Below are 23,870 nucleotides of genomic sequence, written 5' to 3' on the forward strand. Positions count from 1 at the left end.
TGACAACAAAGACTCCGGGATCCCGGAAGAGAAAAACTACTGAGCTCATGGATTTAAGCTTGGAAAATCTCGGAGCTGAAGACGCACTCCTAAAGTTGGTTTTTCTTCTCAGGCTATAAGTATCAGTGTAACTTTGCTTTTCATATTTTACCTTTCATTTTTTCTGATGTTATTCCGATTTCACGTCTCTGATCATGTCTCCGCTGACCTGAAGATCCGAGCTGAAAAGGCTGAAATAGTCGTGAAGGAGCAGGAGAAGATGTGGATGGAGACTAATGAGGATCTCTTGCGGAGGGTGGAGCTGATGAGTAAGGAGAAAGCTGAGAAAGAGGAGGAGCATGCGGCCGAGATGGATGATGTGATTGTTGATGTGAAGGCTAGTGTTGTTGTGGCTGTCTGGGAGGCTAAGCTCAAGCTAGCAGTAGATATAGAGAATGCAGGATCTTGGAATGTAGCCGGATGGCATGAAGTATTGGCTAAGTTAACTGGAAAACCCGTTGATGCTGGTCTGGGTCCTATAGAGAAGAAGGGGGGATAGAGAGAGAGACAGAGATATCCCCAACCGGGGATGATCAAACCAAAGCGTAGGTTTGATGTTTCAAAAACAATTTTTAAGTATTTTGGGTTGTAGACAATGTTTCACTTTTTTGGGGGTTGGTGGGCAACCCTTTTTTTTTCATGCACTTTGATTGTTGATGTTTATATATCTTTGCTTTGCATGTTGGATATGATTGTAGCAGTAGGTTTTCTAAGGATTTTCAGATGGTTAGGATCATTAGCAATCTGCAATAGTTAAATTTCTGTCAAAGATTTTATATCGGTTAGGATCATTATGCAATCAAGATCCCAAAGAGTTCAGGTTTTACAAGAACTTTTAAAATCCGAATAACCTGAAATAATTAGTTATTGATTTGGGATCTTAAAATAGTTAAGATCTTTAGGAGAATAAACCCTTCATCATTACGTAGGAAAGATGGATTTAAAGATAGATAGAACCTGATGATCTTTAGGTTTCGTAATCTTTTGATTTAGGAGAAGTCTTGAGTTATGATCCCATATGATCTTTAGAGTTTGCATAGAGAAGGATCCCTATTAAGAGATTTTTGAAGATCCTTACCTTGCTTTTCAACTGAGAGAAATATTGCTTAGCAAATAACCGGGGAAGATCCCTACTGGGAAAGATCCCACTTTAAATAACAACTTGGGAAAATCTCACTATAACTAGGGAAAATCCCACTTCGAATTATAACTGGGAAAAATCCCACTTCAAATAATAACTGGGAAAATCCCATAATAACTGGGGAAAATCCCAAAATAACTGGGGAGAATCCCTACTCGTAAGATAACATGATAATGTTATAACCCTTACAATTTTACTGGGGAGGATCCCAACTTAGGATTACATGATAATGTTATAAACCTTATATTTTTTACTTTAGGATCTTAACATATGTTAAAAAATAAGAGGGTTGCCAAGTCACTAAAGCGTGGATCGATCCCCTTATTCACATCCCATATTTAGATATCATGCGTCCAAGCGAGGTGTAGAAACCTTATCTCGAGTGAAAGAGGTCATTAACTCTTTCAACCTTAGAGGGGATTAAGTACCCTTAATCGTAGAAGAGATGATCAGTCTCTATTCGTGCTTATTAAGATCCTTAGATTCCTGCACGTTGAAAACATTATCTTGGGGTGGGCATTAGCTTGGCTAACGCCCCTCTGATGCTTAAATTAGTTTTAAATCACGTGTTTCACGAAAAAACTAAACACTTTGATGTTAATATGCATTTTGTAAGACAAAGGGTCTCAAATGCTCTAATTCAAGTTGTTAATTGATTATGATAAAAATGTTGCAGCTATTTTTACTAAGTCTTTAACTTCATCTCAACATGAGTTTTTTTTTATGTTCTCAATACTAAGATTGAAAGGGGATGTTGGAATACTGATATTATAGTTCAATCTTATTATTGATCAATATTGGTATTGTACTTTGCTGCATTGTGTTGTTTTTTATTATCAGGGACCTTTCCTGGATATTTGGAAGTATCAAGATTGTTCATTATTTCATCAAGGGTTATTTGTGTCAGTTTTTTGTAAGTTGTGGGTCGGGGCTCACTTTTGGTAAATATTAGAACTTGGAAGAGACACGCAGGTTTTACCCGATCGAGCTGGTGGTCGTGTGTGTGTGTGTGTGTATATATATATATATATATATATATATATATATATATATTCTAGATGTGTGTGTTTTGGTTCAATACTCATGGTAAATATAACACACTTCTCTCTTGTTCTTCTCCATTTATCTAGGGTTTCTTTGTTATAACTCTGAGAGTTCTCTTGCTTCATCTATATATAGATCTTGTTAAAGCTTGAGAGTATATTAAGGTTCAGTGATTTTGTAGTGAGAATTTGTGGTGTAAGTACATGAAAACCAACTGGTTCTAATCAATAAAGAGTTGTTAATGTTGTGCAATTTTATGTTTCTTAGGAAGTGATAGTTCAAACTATCCATAATTTAACGTTCGTAGTCATACTAAATTACTAATCATATAGAAAAGAAAAAAAATCAATCCTAATGAACAAATGTAAAGTCGATATATATATATATATATATATATATATATATATATATATATATATATATATATATATATATATATAATACTAGCAATTTCGTATTAATGGTATATTCCATTTTCAAAGAATAAACAAAATGTTGAAAATGATTTTTTTAAATGTTTTTCGGATTTTGGATATCTAAAATAGAGATGAGATTTAAACCGGAAAACCAGACCAAAATCGTTAGAACAGGAATATGTAAAAACGGTCTGAGTTTTGGGTTTAAAGAATGACTTTATTCGGGTTCTGGGTAATCCGGGTTTTGGGTCCAGGTAAACCGAGTTTAAGAACTGGAACCGGTTTTAGGAGTCAGAACCGGTTTTTGTGAAAAGTTTAAAACATGTATGTCTTATTCGTTTGAAGATAGATTGGGATGAGGTTTTTTTCGGAGTGTAGTTTATAGTTTGTATATGATTTTAGACTATAGTTTGTCATTTTCTGTTTGATATTCATTGACTTACAGTCCTCCAAAGTCGGGATATCAAAGCTGAAAATTTTCTATTTTTCAACTTTTTTTTTTGTATTCTGTGAAAATTTTAAACATGCATATCTAGTTCTTTTGAAGTCAGATTATCATGTAGTTTTTTTCAACGTGTAGTTTTGAGTTTGTAAATGATTTTAGACTATAATTTTGTCATTTTGGATTTTATATTCATTGACTTACACTCCCCCCAAAGTCTGAATACCAAAGCTAGATTTTTTTTTGTGTGTTCTGTGAACTTTTAGAACATGCATATCTAATTTGTTTGAAGTCGGATCATCATCATTTTTTTCCAACATGTATTTAGAGTTTGTACATGATTTTAGACTATAATTTTGTCATTTTTGGTTTAATATTCAATGACTTACAGTTCTCCGAAGTCGGGATATCAAAGTTGAAAATTTTCAAAGTTCAACCAATGTTTTAAAAATCGGTTTTTTAGGTGAAACGGTATGGTGACCGGTTTCCGGTTTAACCGGTTCGACCGCTGAGTAAACCAGTTTCTATAATTTTCATTTTTTTTCGTATTTTCCTACACATACATACATACACAAATCAAGAATTTGATGTCCACAAGTTCAAACATTAAAATACACATGAAAACAAGATGTAGATCAATCTACATGCATTAAAATAACTCATAACCATAAGTTTTACATTAATCCACGTGAATTAAAAAGAAAATAAAGTCCTAGATGAATATAAACGAATCAAAAATTTTCATAACATTTATCATGTGCTTTTATTCAGAAAAATTTTAATAAATGTGAAAAAACTACCAAAGTTTATTATGCAAAAGGTTTCAATTTCATGTGTTTTTATTCAATTTAACCGGTTCAGCCGGTTTAATTGAACCTGTAGATTTTTGTAAAAACCGGTCGGTTCGATCCGGTTCAGAAATAGACTTAAAACCGGTGATAGTTGAACCGCTCCATTCCCCGATTCCCGGTTTCACCGGTTGGACCGACCGGTTTAAACCGGTTTCTAAAACATTGAGTTCAACCCATTGAGTAATTCCGGTTTTCCCTGATTTTCTAGTTTTCCGGTTGTAAATCCACTTTATCCGGTTCCACCTAACCAACTTTGATGTTTTTGGGTTTTCCAGTTCTAGATCTACTTTCCCCGATACCTTTTCCGAAACCAGTTCCTACATACCAGTCCGGTTTTCGATCCTACAAAATCTCGTTAACTGTTTCTCGATTTTTCTGGGTCCGGGTCTATCCGGACGGGGTTTGGACTCACTTTCATCTCTAATCCAAAATATCCAACAAAAAATTAAATGAATATCCGAATTCGAATCCAAAAATCGAATATCCGAAATTTTGGATCTAAAATTTGAAAATTATTTTTTAACACCCGTACTTATAAGGGCAACATCTATATGTTCATGGTGTTTGTATGTGTAAGGCGGTAAGAGAGATAGGTCCAATACAAACACACAATCAATTTCATATATTTGTGTTTTTGGTGTTTGATTGTATGGTCTTGGTGTTCGAGTGTGTGTAAGAAAGATGAGCCTCAAACAAACACACATACACACATATTTGATTTTTAGATCTACGTGTTCTTTTTTTATGTGTTTTGGTGTTTCAGTGCTTAAGGGAGATGGGTTTGAAACAAATACACACACAATCGATTTTTCACATCTCTATGCTATTAGTTCATGTGCGTTCTTCGTCTTCGTTGCATTTTTATGTTCCGGTGTTTGTATGTATGTGAATTATTGGTGTTTGTGTATGTTTGCTCTTATGTGTGTGTTTGTTCATGAGCATGTTCTTAAGTTCTGATTGGAAATTTATGTTTGGCCATAAACATGCATCAACTAGTCATACGGATGTTTTTTGAACCAAGTTCAATGGTCATAGACTCATAGGTATACGAAACAATAAATGACTAAATATGTATATGAGCTAATTAAAATATGTTACTCTTATAAGTCATTAACTCTTTTCAAATTATTTATTTATGTTTTATTTTTATACTTGTCTATTTGTAATTCGTTGAAAAACTATGAGACCGACCATATTATTGATAAAACTCAAGAGTGAGCTTGTTAGTTAACAAGCTCCTTGGAAAATTTAGATTAAAAAAGCTCCTTCAATAGCTTTTTAATTTTTTTTATTAGTTTTTTTTGGTTGAAAAAGCTCTTTTTGGCAAAACTAATAAAAACTTCTATTGAGATGGTCTAACAAGCTCATGCGTTTTTTCAATAATTTGATAGGTCAAATTGGTTTTCACCCAAATATAAATAAACAATTTATATAAAATTTTCAATAAACAAATTAATCTTTTTCCTATTATAAAAATGAAAGAGTTTTTCGTTTTAAGATTTTCCTTTTCCTAAAAAACCCCTCCACCAAAACACACCATGTTGGCGATGCTCTTCAACTTTTGTCATAAAAATTATATTTTAATGAATATCTCTTAAATTGATATACACAGTTAATCTGTGACGGAAAACATAAAAAGATGAATTTTTATGAGAAAAATAAATATCACTATCAGGCCGGACGGTGTGGGCGAGAGAAAGGGTGAGGGAAGCTTTTTCTCTCAGCTGAACACCGCACTTGACTGAGGGAAAGATGTTGAGGGAAGGAGGTGAGGGAGCCCATTCCCTCACTCTTTCTCCTATTCCTATTGGCCAACTTTTTTTTTTATATTTTTTTAATACTTATTAAATTATATACCTACTAATATATATAAAAAAAAATATCAAAACTCATGGTTTTTAATTCCCTACAAAATGAGTATAATATTTGTAGGAAATATATATTTAAAAAAAATAAAAAATAGTGAGGGAAGTTTCTCATCTATTTCTTGGGTTTAGGTGAAGGAAATGAAAGTGAGAAAAATGGTGTTGTGGCCCACAAAAAATGAAAAGAGTTTCCCACCCATACCCTCCGGTCTCAGTGACTTGTATTAAATAATCCATTAAAAACTAGTCGTCTAACATGTTTTTATAAGTACATAGAGTCACTTTCGATTTTGGCACTTGGAATTCGGTAATGATCCCCAAAAAATAGTACAAAATCACATGGACATTTTAGTCCCTCACTTCGCAATTATTTTCATCTGATCCCACATTTACGCCCTTACCATGTGCAAATAATACACTCAGAAGGGCTTTACTACGTGCCATACATTTTGCATTAACATCTTTAACCTTTGTATAAGTCTCTACTTTGAGGGCAAACCAGGTTTCCCTTCTACGTGATATTAATGTGAAAATTAGACATGGGTTTTATGCATAATGTTTAGGTTAGTCACTTAGTCTTATTATTAACATTGGGATCCTAATCCTATGATTCTAAAAACGAAAAATGATCCCGATCCCAATTGGATAAGTTTGTAGCAAGATTAAACTTAAATATATATAAGACTAAACAATTATAGAGGGAATTGCACATAAGATCGTTGTATTGAACAATGATCTGATCCCACTCAGTTTTTTTTTTTCATCATTTGGCCTTTAGTGTTTAAAAGTTTAAACTCAAAAGTCATTAGTAACACTAAATAACTAATCTCGTATACTAGTTCAAACGTCCAACACATAGCCTGAAAAATTGTATCTTTAGCTCGAATTCGAGCCTCAAAAATGCATCTATTCAGCTCCAAATTGAGCATCAAAGCTTGCACGGAGCCAATAGAACCCCATGGCTTGGTGAGTTGCTATTCATTTACTCTATGATCCTATGAGTGTCGACAAAGATACGTCCTATTATGCATAGTGTTTGCTTTCATTACACCTGGTAAAATTTTATATGCGAAGATAAATGTACTACATAAAGGACAATTTGTCATGTAAATTTACATTAGATAATTATATTTATAATTTGTGTATTAACTTTTAAGATTATTGGTAATGTTTTGAATTTTATATAGCTTGTGAAAAGTTATATGTTATATTCATATGTTCAACTTATAAGTATTATGGATCTCTTCGATCTCAATCTTGTAAAGTAAAACGATCATATGTAAGATCTGAATTTTGACGGACCTTGATTTCAATGTCTTATTACTATTAATGCATTAAGTACGTGCCGTTATCAAAAAAGGTTATGAATTTTGATGACTTTTGGTACTTTCACACTAATCTTATTTTGGTCATGGCAACAAATACAAAACAAGAAATGTGGAAGTTTAGAAATAACATAATAGAGTTATGATTTCCCAACAAGTATAATGATTGCATTTAACCTTTACCGTACCAAAATGCAACTTGTTATAGAAATATTAATCATTCCTATACTCAAAAACAAACAATAAGTTGGTAAAAGTATAATGAAATAAACATGAATATCTTCTCCTACTGTCACATGCCGTTCTTCTATTTGATGCATTTAAGAACAAATGATTACCAAGTTAAAGAGATCTTTTTTTTCCTGGCAACCACTGAGGTGCTCAAGACTCTCCATCCGCAAACACTTATATCATGCTTAGTATTTCATACTAGTCAAATTATTGAGGGGAAAAAGTCAATGCATCATGACATCTATTTTCCCTCTTGAGGTAAGAGATAGTTTTAGTTTATAATTTTTAGGTAGAAATTTAATCATTTCATCTCTATCCATTTGAAATACCAAAATTTCCGTTCCCATGTCCGGACACTGGAAGGTGATTGTTCTTCAAGATGAACCTGATATTAATTAAGTCTTATGGTAGGTGAGGACGTAAGGTGAATTTTAGTTTAATTTCTTTTTTAGTGAAAAAAACTACATCATCAAGGAAACCCATAATTACAAGTCAAGATTCCTTTTTAGCATGTAAAATGGACTTTATGGCTTAAACTATCAAAAGAAAACAAGAAGGACCATTGAAAATCGGAACATGATAGTTGGCTGAGTTACAATTACATTAATCTTAAACTTATATTATATCCTTAAAGTATTCTATGGTTAATTGTTCCATAATATTAAATAGGAATGGTGATTTTTAGTTATTTTCTTAGGGTTGCTATAGTATTGAAGTTTGTAGAATTTTTCAAAATCTTTGACTTTCTAGTTCTTTAAAATATTACGAAAGTTAGTAGACAATATATAGTATTAGACAAGTTATGTAATATAGTAAAAATCTCTAGAATTCTCTTTGGTATTATTATATGGAATAAATCACAGACTCTGCTATAAATAAGAGCAGATCACGATCATTTGTAAACAATTTATCTTATAATTTAGCAACCATTTATTTGTATGTTCTTCTTTAGTTATTTTATTTTATTTTAATTTCTATGAATATAATTTATTATTATTATTGTTTAAAATAAGGTTTTAGAATGTTGATTCGGCCTATGTTATTTACATGGCGTCCATGACGGTCGTAATGAATTTGTAATATTTGGGTTTATATGAGATTTAACTATAGACGTGATAGTCATTTACCTTTTGACCATAAAGTTTTTGGAGGGACCGGTGTATAGCCTGGACTCGGTGTTCTGAATTTCTTATATCAATATGATTGGTAATCATAGTTTCATAGGGTTTTTGCCTATATTATCATCATCAGGCTCACAATTGTCATCCTACATGGCATAATTTTATTGAAATGAAATGACTCACATGTGTAGCTACATGGGTGTGAGAGTTGGTCTTGTTCCACTCCACCCAAATTAATTTGAGTATATGATATATAGATTTTATATTTCTTTTTTTAATAAAAAATGTTAAGGCTATGAATTGTAACATGTCCTTCCATTCTAAACTTAAATTCATAATGAATGTTATATATATATATATATATATATATATATATATATATATATATATATATATATATATATATTATTATCTTAATTAATCAGTTACTTCTAACTTAAACGAAAAATTTACTTTAAAATCATATATTGTTACATTTTGTTATCATTTTCAGTATTTTGCTATTTGTTCATATTTTGTAAATTATTTGGCCTATCCTAAAACAAAATTTTGGTCACGCCATTGAAATGACTTCTAATATTCAAACGGTGACGTTTATATCATAAGTTTTATAAACTTAATTTTAATCTCCTTTTTAATATAGATTGGACACTGAAGCACAATCAAGGGGAAAATAACAATCAACGATCAACTGAGGAAAATGTCATCATCCTTTTACCACGGTAGCCCTAGAATTGAGGATGAACGTCATATCAACTCCTCAATTCGATGCCAATGTGGTATGTTAGCAAAAAGTATGACTTCGTGGACGCAATCAAACCCTGGAAGACGGTTTTATACGTGCCATAATTCATTGGTAAGTTTCACTCATTTATCTAATCATGAACTTTATTATATCATATCAACCATATTGCTTATTTGTTTGATGTTGTAGGATAAAATAAGAAGGTGTGGTTTCTTCCGTTGGATTGACCCTGAGTTGCCTAACAAACGGTACAAAGCCATCATGTATGATCTACATATGAGGTTAAAGTCAATAGAAAAGTAGATAACTTGAAAGCTTTAAGAGTTAAAGCAATAGAAAGTAAAACAACGGTGACTAAATGTATACCAGAGAGGGTGGATGCAAGGTTGTTGTAGACAAAGTTTATGAATTATTTAGTTTTAATTTTCAGTGTAGTTTTAATGGGGATTGTGGTTATGTAATAAGTTTTATGGTAATGGTGATATATTGTTTTTGTGTTAAATGACAATGTATTTTGTGTCGATGGTAATGTATATTGCATTAACGTTTCTTGATAATAGTAATATAGTTTGCATACTCGTAAGATAATGACAATGTAATCCGTATAACCTTACATATCAGTTGATAAGTTGTAATGGTAATGTATTTTGCAATTTGCATAATGGTATAATGCTAATGACCATATACCTTCATAAGATTCATTTGTCGAGATTAACCATCACGAGCCTTGAAAGGGTTAATGTTGTCATTTCCTAATGGATGCTATAATATTACAAGAATAAACTCTCTTCTTATATTTTGGTTTAAATCACCATTTCAACACGACTTTAAAATTTGTCTTCATTTTGATGCACCACATTCTTTTTCATTTTACATTTTTAAATATGAAAAAAAAATCATAATTCTAAGTACAATTACAATAAAATGGAAGAAACGGCACGTAGGTCGTGATACAGTTACAAGAAAATGAAATAGCAAAATGTTGCACCCAAAATAAATAAAACTACTCATAGTCATTACTTTCACAACACAATTACAATCGGTTATTGTTGGAATCCTATATATCATAACAATTTAATTAAAAACCTGATCATAGTTTATTAATCAAATAAATAAATAATTAGTTACGGTTAGTATATAAATTGATAAGAAAAAAACACACAAAATTAAGCCTAAAACGATTGGCTTTGATAAAGACAAAAATATCAAGTGTGTGAACCCAAAGACTAAGCCTAAACGTTCATTAGAAACCTTAGGAGACGGTCATAGCCCAAAACATAAAAGCCCAAAGATTAAAGCCATGGCTTATGGTTTTACACGGGTTTGTCAAAAATACAACATCACCTAGAAACTAATCAAACCGACAAGCAGCTAGTGACAACCATGGACCACCTTACAAATATGGATGGTGAAGGGGAATCCACCTACAACATGATGGATAACGACGGTGATAATGGTCGCTAGTAGAGGTGATGATTTCGACAATAATGGTGTCGTTGTACCATTTTTCAGCAGTAAACTAACTCTTAAGTGTGTTGACTAAGGTGGGGACCCCACTAGCAACCAAGGCTGAGATGTACCTTGATGGTGCTGACACCGCCATAGTGGTGAAAGGAGGTGTCGGTAGTGGTAACACCTCTATGTTTTGTGTCACTGATACACCTGGATCCTAATGTCGAATCACAATAACAAAGATCGAACAATATCAAACATAAGGGGGTTCAAATAGATTATGTATGTTAGCTTCCATTTTCATAGGGTTTAAATCCTTAAATCCAGTGAAACCAACATTTCTTCCTCCAATATTTCGTACATGAGAAAAGTCATTAATAATAATTGGGTGCTATATCTAATAAGGATGAACGTTACGAATACGGTTTTCATCTCCTTAGAGAACAACTTCTATCAAAACCCAAGATTCACGAAAATGACACCCACCCTTCTAAATTCTAAATGGTGTATGATATATATACATAAGGATGTTAAGGTTTCACTAGGATTTGTCCCCAACCCGCCCCTTAGGAAACACCTTAGAACATGGAACCTCAATTGGCCATGTTAGAGGGGCATAGTGAATCCATTGTGGATCTATATAGTTATATAAAATCTTGTCTAATTAATTCATATGTTCCTCATAACTCCATATAATTTATATCATTGATTATTTTCTCTTAGTAGTATGTAAGCCGTTAGGTTTGGCACTCATTGGTAGTGACATTATTATGTTATGTCAGGTGCATTTATTTCAACATAGTGTTTTCCTACTCCACAGAATCCATACATGTGCATGTGTCCTCTACATGATGAAGTTCTAAAAGGCATTAGGAAAACACATACCTTTCCTAGAAACTCCAACCCAAGCACAAGGTTCAAGTTATTCATTGGCACTACTGATAGATCTATAAATCCTTCTATGATCTTGGTGTCCATGTCACATGCCACCTTATTGATGGGTTTTTTTCTACCAAATATGCCACCTTGATATGGCATTAATAACTAACTGTTTTGTTAATGAAGGGACACTAAATTATGATTCATAAAACTATCAACAACTGCACATACTATAATACTTATAATGATTGTTTACATGAATTGAAGTCACTTTTCATTTACTTTAGGTGTTTCAAACTTGGACCTGGTCTTATTATGGGTCCTCGAAGAGCCCATACAAACATCTTACTCAACTTCCATCTCTTGCATAATCGCTTGGAACTTAGCATTTTTATGAATATATCAAGATAAGTATGGTTTGCCACATAAGAAACATCCTTCATATTTTCTTATGGATCAAAATTATTTCCCTTTGTTTAGTTTTGGTTTTCAAATATAATTAATACTTGGGGACTCAAACTTAGAGGCTTCATTTTTTATTTGCATTAGTTTATGTCCCTACCTCTTCATGGTAATCCTTTAGTCTCGTGGCCTCAAAGAATCTACTACCTTGACAAATAATGTGACAACCCGAAATTTCTATTCTGTACAACCATTCACTTCAATAGAAGTCAGAACAGTTTCTGCTAACTTTTGAGCTGTGTAGAGTCAGTTTGAGTGTTCTAAAGCCTAGTACTTCAGGAGATAATAGGGAGAGGATGCCCTAGGGTTTATTGTGCATCAATAAAGTCCCAAAACTCCAAGAGTTTGGAGTTTACGGCCTAAACATGGTGTTTACGGCCGTAAACCCCAAGGGGTATAAAAGTAACACTTAGTCATTTTTATCACTTTTTCACAATTTCAAAGCTAGAACTCAAATCCTCTCAAGTATCATCCGATTTTCCTTCTTGATCTTCAACTATGTAAGTGTTTCTAGTCCTAATAAGTTGATATCTTACTTAATCTAGTGATCTTACATGATTTCATCCGTGAAATCATTCCATTTGTGTAGACCTTCAAGTGTTCTTAGTTTCACCAAGAACACCAAGAACACACACTAGTGTTCTTGGACTTCTAACACCTTTTGAAGCTTCTACATAGTAAGTACTCTTACCCTAGTGTGTTATAAGACTTGATACACTTCTTAATCATCTAGAAAACATAAGGAAACACAAGATCAAATGTGTTTACGGTCCAAGATGTTCTTGGACCGTAAACCCTAATGAAGGGGCCAAAGTGTGCCCTAGTCCCTTACCAAGCCTTGGATACTAGTCTAGATACCATCCTTGATGTGCTTAGGACTTAAAACATCAAAAAGACCATAACCATTTGGTTTTACGGCCGTAAACCCAAGGAGAAATGGTCCAAGGACCGTAAACTCCACAAAGGAGTGAAATGGTGCCCTAATCACTTCCTAAGGCTTAAACATGAAGTAGGAATGCTTCTTATGACCTTTAAAGCTTCAAAACACAAAATGGTAAAAGTACCATGAGTTTACGGCCGTAAACTCATGGGTTTACGACCGTAAACTCAATGAGAGTTGGTCCCAAAACCGTAAAATCCAAAAGAGTTTACCCTTGGACCCCAAACTCAAATACAAGGTCCTACCACCCTTAGATGCAATCCTTAGTACTTATAACACTTAAATAAGATGTTTTACATGTCCTAGGATGTATTAAATTGGTTAATTAGTTGTTTAATGACTAATTGGATACATATATGTGTTATTATATGTTAACTAGGATCCTTGGGTGTGTTCAAGTCTTCACTTGACACTTAGCATCCTATACTATCCACTCACTGCAGGTGAGTTCATACCCCTTAATCAATCTTTTAAATGATTTTAAATGCTTTTATGGGGGGGGGATACAAGTTGATCTTTTATAGTTATTATATCAATCACATGTGATTAATAACTACCAAACAAGTGGATTTCTTACTTTCAAACTGTGTTATCAAACAAACTACTTTTCAAACTGTTTTGTCAAACTCTTTTACATGTCCAATACTCTTATCAAACTCTTTTACATGTCAAATACTTTTACTTAAACTCTTTTTAACTTATATTCTGTTAAATGTATATCTTTATAGATATAGTTATATAAGTAGGATTGAAAGGACTTAGGACTGATAACTCACCTTAACCTCCTGTTCCTCGTTTGGTTGTGGACTTAGGGTATCGGTTATTTGTCCGAAGGTCGTTTGAATCCTAGTTATATATCATGTATATGTATATAGATATAAAAGTTCCTTCTTTCTATTCAATGCCTTTGGGTAGCAAAGGTATACAGATATGTTCATACATACAAATCACATTACTAGTAAGCTACAATAGGCGTAGTTTAGGAAGTTACTAATACTATTACTAGAACAATGGAACATACAATGAGTCAGTTCATACATGAGTCTATACATTACAATACAGCTAGTACATACTATACATTTTACAAGAAAACATACATGCTAGACAGAGAGAGAACATACAATACCATACAGAGAGAACATACATACTAGACAGAGAGAGAACACACAATACAGCTAGTACATTCAATACATATACAAGAATACTATTACAGTTATGTGAGCCACGTAACGGGGCATGGCACTACCTGTCATGACCGTTTTGTATCCAGAATCTCCTTAAGTGGGGAGCGTATGAGTTTGCGTATAGATCTATACTGGATTGACTATCCTACACCTTGCTGCTCGCTACAGTGGGACTTGCAAGTCTACGGGTGCCAAACGTCATTTTTTTCCGACATCTTACATTGTCGCGTTCTATAGTCGGTAGCAGGGTACATGCCGATCACATGGTACTTTAAATTACAATTGGTTTAAGGTAGTTAGTATAGCAGTAGTTAACTTAATACAACACTACAGTACTATTTCATTTTCCCATTGCATTCACTTTGTGACCTTCACACAATATACAATAATGTAAAAACTATATTTTTGGATAATGATAGTCAGATTTGGGAAAATACATACTCTTACAAGAGACATACACACGACCACTAGATGCCTTGGTAGAAGGCTACTTTTAGTAGGAAACATAGGGTTTTCTAGGAGAGTTCAAAACATCTTACAAAACATCTTACAAACACTTTCATACAAATACAGACACTAATATACTTATGATCTCACCAGCTTTAAAGCTGATACTCTCTTTCAAAATAACTTGTATCCTCAGGTCGCCAGTAGACAGGTACCGGAGCCAGGTTTTGAGAAGATGGAGCTCGTTCAAGACTCATCTTTTATTTTGATTCATATTTTTGGTGTCTATATAACTTGACAGAACACACTTGTATTAAAATTATAGTATTAATGCAATGGATGATGTTGTTGCTTGTTTACTACTATGCATTGTTGTGATACTGTACATGACGTCCTCCACCCCCGAACGATTCCGCCGTTCCGGTTTTTGGGTGTGACAGATTGGTATCAGAGCATTGTTTATAGTGAATTGAGTATATCAACCCATAAAAGATATACGAACTATAAACACATCAGGATTAAAATACTCTGATAAAGAGTTTATACTTTTAAATAATAAGATATTTAACTAAGTATACATACCTGCATTCATACTAAAATCAGTGTCACTAGGACAGAACAAAAGTATTACGATTGTTGGGTAGCACAAGTAGACTTAGAGACATATGGTCAACCCTGGGAAGATATAGCCTGATCAACTATATTATCCGAGGAGTGATTAGCATGTGCCTAAGTGTGGTTGTGAGGTTGCAACAAGTCTAAAAACTTACCAACACTACTACAATGAGAACATTAGAACAGAACATAAACTTAAAATACTATAGGAGTATTTTTGTGTTACTGTAATTACTTATCTGAGAACTAAAGGTCTTTATTAGTATATCAATAGTTGCTGAGTGGATACACTAAGGTTATATGTACTAGGATGTCATAGACTTAGAATCTGTGACCTTTGTTTTACTTCATGTTCCTTGTTTGGTTGTGGACGTAGAGTTAGGGTCACTTATTCGAAGGTCTATCCCGTTTTGAGTACATATAACTGGTATGCACTAAACAAGTATTGAAGTAGCTGATAAAGATCATCTTATAATTATCTTATTAGTCGTCTATTTAGTTATTTCTTATATCCCTTTTCTCGCGTAGATATCATGGCTGGATTCCATATCCCCGGAGACCCGTACTATCCCAACCACGGCAATGCTGGATAGCTTGAAGAAGAGCCAGAAGATGATCACCCAATCCCTTTGGATGATCACTATGCTGAGGGTTTTTCTGATGGTTCTGACTCAGAGCCGGAAGTCAACAACCTACCCCCAGCTGCTCAAGACCCAAACCCGAACCCTCGTCCAGCATTTCAAGGACCCACACCTCTGTGGGACACAAACTTGAATAGATGGAGTCAGGAACAGGGTCAACCCATTCCCTACAATGGAGACAGAAGCTTCTACAACCTCACCGAGGGAGGTTCAGCTGACAGGGTCCTACCCATCATGGTTCGTAGGATTTCTCGGAACACGGAACAAGGTCGAGCGACTATCGACCGAGTCATAGAGATTGACGCCAACTCCGGCATTAACACGGTCCGCATTCGCCAACTAGAGTCTGCTCATGAAAGGACTCAGGTCCGCAATGCAGTTCTGCAGAGGGAACTTGCTGAAACCCAAGCTGAAGTCAGGGAACTTCGAGCTCAGCAAGTAAGATCTGAAAGGCGTATGAGGGACATAGAACATCTTCTGTCGGATTCAAGGAGTCACTCTAGTAGTTCTCGTCGCCGTTAGAGTCTCATCGACTTCTCTTTTGGATATAACCTAGTTCGTGTAAAAACTCTAGTCTAATTTCCTATCTTTGTAAATCTTAGACCTGTTAGGTCTTGATTAGGTCGTAGTTCTGTCAAAATTTTCCCATCTTGGTTGATGTAAGACCTACTTCTAGGTCATTTTTTCCCGAACTTGTTACATCTGTAATACCAGTATTATTGACAGATACCTAATCTTATGGAAATCAATATCCAATTGCTATCATCTGCTAGCACTAGATCATCCTTCAGTCATGCTTTTCAATTGTGTTGTTGGGCTATGGAGAGTTAGTCCATGAGTCATTCTCATCAATTTTCCTATTAAATTCTTATCAATGTCTTCATCTTTCTAAACTTATAATTAAAAGATGCATCCACGTCGATCAACAAGACGCGATCCTCCGATAACTGCAACACCACCTGCTCCTCAAATCGATACGCCAACATTAAATGCTGCTGTAGCTGCGGCTGTGGCTACAGCCATGGCTCAATATCATTCATCTGGTTCCACTGGAGGAGGAACCCCTGTTTAATCTACTCTTGGTGAAGCCCTTGTGCGCTTGAGAGAGTGCTCCTATAAGGACTTCACTAACTGCAAGCCCAAGTCCTTTAGAGGGACTGGCGGAGTCATTGCCCTCACGCAATGGTTCGAGAAGACCGATTCGGTTTTCGAAATCTGCTCTTGTCCGGAAGGGAGCAAGGTCAAGTTCGATGCTTGCACCTTTGAAGACAAAGCCCTGACATGGTGGAATAGCCATGTCAAGTCACTATCTCTTGTGGTGGCTAATGCTATGGGCTGGGAAACTTTGAGAGACCTCATGATTGAGGAGTACTGCCCGAGGGGCGAAATCCAAAAACTGGAGGAGGAACTGTGGAGCCTAACCATGAAGGGCTCCGACATAGTCTCCTACACCGCCAGGTTCTGTGAACTGGTGGCCCTCTGTCCCAACATGGTTCATACAGAGGGGAAGAAGATAGAGAGATTCATATGGGGGCTGGTGCCTCCATTCTAGGGAAATGTTTTGGCTTCAAACCCCACTACATTCGATAGTGCCAAACGATTGGCACAACGGCTTATAGACCATGGGGTTCATACCCCGGCCGCAACAACAACCCTGGCCATCTCGGAACCTTCCAAAACCGCTGACTCCAAGCGGAAGCTCTGGGATGACAAGAAGAAGAAGAAGGCTGCCAAAAAGCAGTGGGTCGTGGCACTTCATGTTGCGATAGCACCTGCCACTGCTGCTGCTCCGGTAAAGCAGTACGCTGGAAGTTTGCCTAAGTGCAACCAGTGTAACTTCCACCACATTGGAGCCTGTCGTGAAATGCATTGCTCTAACTGCAGTAGGAAGGGGCACACTGCCCGCTTCTGCAAGGCTCCAGCAAAACCAATCACCCAAGTCCCCGGCGCTGGTGTGGGCCAAGCTTGCTACGGTTGTGGCGAGGTGGGCCACTACAAGAGGAACTGCCCGAAGGCAGGAAATGCCGGTGGAGTGGGAAGGGTTCTGGCCATAGGCCACGAGGAAGCAGTTGCCGACCCCACAGTGGTCACGAGTACGTTTCTCCTCGATAACTCTTATGCATGCATTCTGTTTGATAGTGGAGCGGAGAGGAGTTTCGTGAACCAAAAATTTGCTCATTTACTTAAGCAAAAATCACGAGCACTTAAAGAACCGTTCACTGTAGAAATGGCTAACGGGAAGACAGAGAGCACTAGCAGCATATTCATAGGGTGTACCCTAACACTAGATAGCCATTCATTTTCGATCGACCTCATACCGGTCTCAATTAAAAGTTTCGACGTCATTATAGGCATGGATTGGTTGAGTCTTCATCGTGCCGACATCATGTGTTATGAAAAGGCTGTTCGCCTTAATTTGCCGTCTGGCGAAACTCTAGTAGTTTACGGCGACAAACCCGGCACGAACCTTCATATCATCTCGAGCATTCAAGCTCAGAAATTCTTGCGAAAGGAATGCCGCGCGTTCCTTGCTCAAGTGGTCGATGTGAGCCAAGAAACGAAAGACATTCAGAACATTCCAGTAGTACGCGACTTTCCCGACATCTTTCCAGAAGAACTCCCAGGATTACCCCCGCAACGTCAAGTCGAGTTCAGAATCGACTTAGTTCCAGGGGCTACCCCTGTAGCCAAATCGCCCTATCGTCTAGCACCTACAGAGATGCAAGAACTGTCCTGTCAACTTAACAAACTGCTCAGTAAGGGATTTATAAGACCAAGCTTCTCACCCTGGGGAGCTCCAGTCTTGTTCGTCAAGAAGAAAGACGGATCGTTTCGTATGTGCATCGACTATAGGGAGCTCAACAAACTGACCGTAAAAAATCTTTACCCTTTGCCTCGTATTGACGATTTATTTGACCAACTTCAAGGGGCGAACTTCTTTTCAAAAATCGACTTAAGATCCGGATATCACCAACTACGAGTGCTAGGGGAGGATGTTCCGAAGACAGCCTTCCAAACTCGTTATGGGAACTACGAATTCGTAGTGATGCCGTTCGGATTAACAAACGCGCCCGCAGTATTCATGGATTTAATGAATAGGGTGTGTCGTCCTTACTTGGATCAGTTTGTCATCGTCTTCATCGATGACATACTCATCTACTCTCGTAGTAAGGAGGAACATAGTCAACATCTACGATTAGTCTTAGAAACACTACGTTCGGAGAAGCTCTATGCGAAGTTCTCGAAATGCGAATTTTGGATCCGAAGAGTCGAATTCTTAGGGCACGTGGTTAGCGAAGAGGGAATACACGTGGACCCTTCCAAAATCAAAGCCATTGAGAGCTGGTCAGCACCAAAGACGCCTACATAAATTCGTCAATTTCTAGGCCTCGCTGGCTACTATCGCAGGTTCATTCAGAACTTCTCCCGCATCGCGAAACCTTTTACAACACTGACCCAGAAAGGCGTGGCCTTTGACTGGGAAGAGAAGCAGGAGAGAGCGTTCCAAACGCTCAAGCGAGCCTTGTGCACCGCGCCAATACTATCCCTCCTCGAAGGGATAGAAGACTTCGTTGTCTATTGCGATGCGTCAAATCAAGGGCTCGGCTGTGTTCTGATGCAACGAGGTAAGGTCATCGCCTATGCCTCGAGACAGCTAAAGACACACGAGGTCAACTACACTACCCACGATCTTGAGCTAGGAGCAGTTGTGTTTGCTCTGAAGATCTGGAGACACTACTTGTACGGTACAAAAAGCACTATCTTTACAGACCACAAAAGCCTACAACATATATTCGACCAGAAGGAACTCAACATGAGACAACGACGGTGGGTCGAGCTACTCAGTGATTACGAATGTGAAATTCGCTATCATCCCGGCAAGGCCAATGTAGTAGCTGACGCCCTAAGTCGGAAAGAATACTCTGGTCGTAGAGTCAAATCATTGACTATGACTATCCATTCACACTTGTCCACACAAATTAAGGAGGCTCAGTTCGACGCTTTGAAACCTGAAAATGTGGCGGGTGAATCCCTGAGAGGGATGGATAAGAACTTGGAAGTCAAGGGTGGCGGAACTTATTATCTCATGGATCGGATCTGGACCCCGAAACACGGTGGTTTCAGAGACTTGGTCATGAACGAGGCGCACAACACTCGTTATTCCGTCCACCCAGGTTCAGATAAGATGTATTTGGATCTTAAAAAGCTATACTGGTGGCCTAACATGAAAGCAGAGATTGTTACCTTCGTGAGTAAATGCCTTACTTGCGCCAAGGTCAAGGTCGAATACCAGAAACCCTCCGGCTTACTACAACAGCCGGAGATACCTAAATGGAAGTGGGAGCGGATCACTATGGACTTCATAACCAAGTTGCCCAAGACAACGGGTGGACTTGATACCATATGGGTCATCGTCGACAGACTGACCAAGTCCGCACACTTGCTGCCTATCAAAGAAACAAACAAGATGGAGAAGCTTACAAGAACCTACATTCGGGAGATTGTACGACTGCACGGTGTTCCCATATCCATTATCTCGGACAGAGATAGTAGGTTCACTTCGAGGTTCTAGCAGTCGCTACAAAGTTCCCTAGGGACTAGGCTGGACATGAGTACAGCCTACCATCCACAGACCGACGGGCAAAGTGAGAGGACTATCCAAACCTTGGAAGATATGTTGCGAGCCTGTGTGATCGACTTTGGGAAAGCATGGGATACTCATTTACCCTTTGTCGAATTTACCTACAACAACAGTTATCACACGAGCATAAAGGCTGCTCCATTCGAGGCTAAAGGACGAATTCCTGAGATGCACTCTCACGGGTCCGGAAATCATTCGAGAAATGACAGAGAAGATCGTTTAGATTCGTGAACGATTGAAAGCCTCTAGAGACCGACAGAAAAGCTACGCTGATAAACGAAGGAAACTATTGGAATTCCAGGTAGGCGACCGAGTTCTATTGAAGGTCTCACCCTGGAAGGGCTTAATACGCTTTGGAAAGCGTGGAAAGCTAAATCCAAGATACATAGGGCCTTTCGAGATTCTTGCCAGAATCGGCCCTATAGCTTACAAACTTAACTTACCACGCGAACTCAGTAACGTACATTCTACTTTCCACGTCTCGAACTTGAAAAAGTGTCTGTCCGACGTGACTCTTGTAATCCCACTCGACGAGATCGAGATCAACGAGAGCCTCAACTTCGTGGAAGAACCTGTAGAGATCATGGACCGATAGGTCAAGCAAACGAAACAAAGCCGTATCCCGATAGTGAAGGTTCGCTGGAACGCCAAGCGAGGACCGGAATTCACTTGGGAGCCAGAGGATCAGATGAAACTGAAATATCCTCGTCTTTTTACTTAGTTATTTGTAACTACTTATTTGCTTAAACTCTAATTTCGGGACAAAATTCCTTCTAACGGGGGGATGATGTGTAGAGTCAGTTTGAGTGTTCTAAATTTCTATTATGTACAACCATTCACTTCAATAGAAGTCAGAACAGTTTCTGCTAACTTTTAAGCTGTGTAGAGTCAGTTTGAGTGTTCTAAAGCCTAGTACTTCAGGAGATAACAGGGAGAGGATGCCCTAGGGTTTATTGTGCATCAATAAAGTCCCAAAACTCCAAGAGTTTGGAGTTTACGGCCTAAACATGGTGTTTACGGCCGTAAACCCCAAGGGGTATAAAAGTGACACTTAGTCATTTTTATCACTTTTTCACAATTTCAAAGCTAGAACTCAAATCCTCTCAAGTATCATCCGATTTTCCTTCTTGATCTTCAACTATGTAAGTGTTTCTAGTCCTAATAAGTTGATATCTTACTTAATCTAGTGATCTTACATGATTTCATCCGTGAAATCATTCCATTTGTGTAGACCTTCAAGTGTTCTTAGTTTCACCAAGAACACCAAGAACACACACTAGTGTTCTTGGACTTCTAACACCTTTTCAAGCTTCTACATAGTAAGTACTCTTACCCTAGTGTGTTATAAGACTTGCTACACTTCTTAATCATCTAGAAAACATAAGGAAACACAAGATCAAAGGTGTTTACGGTCCAAGATGTTCTTGGACCGTAAACCCTAATGAAGGGGCCAAAGTGTGCCCTAGTCCCTTACCAAGCCTTGGATACTAGTCTAGATACCATCCTTGATGTGCTTAGGACTTAAAACATCAAAAAGACCATAACCATTTGGTTTTACGGCCGTAAACCCAAGGAGAAATGGTCCAAGGACCGTAAACTCCACAAAGGAGTGAAATGGTGCCCTAATCACTTCCTAAGGCTTAAACATGAAGTAGGAATGCTTCTTATGACCTTTAAAGCTTCAAAACACAAAATGGTAAAAGTACCATGAGTTTACGGCCGTAAACTCATGGGTTTACGACCGTAAACTCAATGAGAGTTGGTCCCAAAACCGTAAAATCCAAAAGAGTTTACCCTTGGACCCCAAACTCAAATACAAGGTCCTACCACCCTTAGATGCAATCCTTAGTACTTATAACACTTAAATAAGATGTTTTACATGTCCTAGGATGTATTAAATTGGTTAATTAGTTGTTTAATGACTAATTGGATACATATATGTGTTATTATATGTTAACTAGGATCCTTGGGTGTGTTCAAGTCTTCACTTGACACTTAGCATCCTATACTATCCACTCACTGCAGGTGAGTTCATACCCCTTAATCAATCTTTTAAATGATTTTAAATGCTTTTATGGGGGGGGGGGATACAAGTTGATCTTTTATAGTTATTATATCAATCACATGTGATTAATAACTACCAAACAAGTGGATTTCTTACTTTCAAACTGTGTTATCAAACAAACTACTTTTCAAACTGTTTTGTCAAACTCTTTTACATGTCCAATACTCTTATCAAACTCTTTTACATGTCAAATACTTTTACTTAAACTCTTTTTAACTTATATTCTGTTAAATGTATATCTTTATAGATATAGTTATATAAGTAGGATTGAAAGGACTTAGGACTGATAACTCACCTTAACCTCCTGTTCCTCGTTTGGTTGTGGACTTAGGGTATCGGTTATTTGTCCGAAGGTCGTTTGAATCCTAGTTATATATCATGTATATGTATATAGATATAAAAGTTCCTTCTTTCTATTCAATGCCTTTGGGTAGCAAAGGTATACAGATATGTTCATACATACAAATCACATTACTAGTAAGCTACAATAGGCGTAGTTTAGGAAGTTACTAATACTATTACTAGAACAATGGAACATACAATGAGTCAGTTCATACATGAGTCTATACATTACAATACAGCTAGTACATACTATACATTTTACAAGAAAACATACATGCTAGACAGAGAGAGAACATACAATACCATACAGAGAGAACATACATACTAGACAGAGAGAGAACACACAATACAGCTAGTACATTCAATACATATACAAGAATACTATTACAGTTATGTGAGCCACGTAACGGGGCATGGCACTACCTGTCATGACCGTTTTGTATCCAGAATCTCCTTAAGTGGGGAGCGTATGAGTTTGCGTATAGATCTATACTGGATTGACTATCCTACACCTTGCTGCTCGCTACAGTGGGACTTGCAAGTCTACGGGTGCCAAACGTCATTTTTTTCCGACATCTTACATTGTCGCGTTCTATAGTCGGTAGCAGGGTACATGCCGATCACATGGTACTTTAAATTACAATTGGTTTAAGGTAGTTAGTACAACAGTAGTTAACTTAATACAACACTACAGTACTATTTCATTTTCCCATTGCATTCACTTTGTGACCTTCACACAATATATAGTAATGTAAAAACTATATTTTTGGATAATGATAGTCAGATTTGGGAAAATACATACTCTTACAAGAGACATACACACGACCACTAGATGCCTTGGTAGAAGGCTACTTTTAGTAGGAAACATAGGGTTTTCTAGGAGAGTTCAAAACATCTTACAAAACATCTTACAAACACTTTCATACAAATACAGACACTAATATACTTATGATCTCACCAGCTTTAAAGCTGATACTCTCT

This window comes from Lactuca virosa, chromosome 6, assembly GCF_052849685.1.
Source record: "Lactuca virosa cultivar CGN04683 chromosome 6, Lactuca_virosa_CGN04683_v6, whole genome shotgun sequence".
Taxonomy (NCBI): Eukaryota; Viridiplantae; Streptophyta; class Magnoliopsida; order Asterales; family Asteraceae; genus Lactuca; species Lactuca virosa.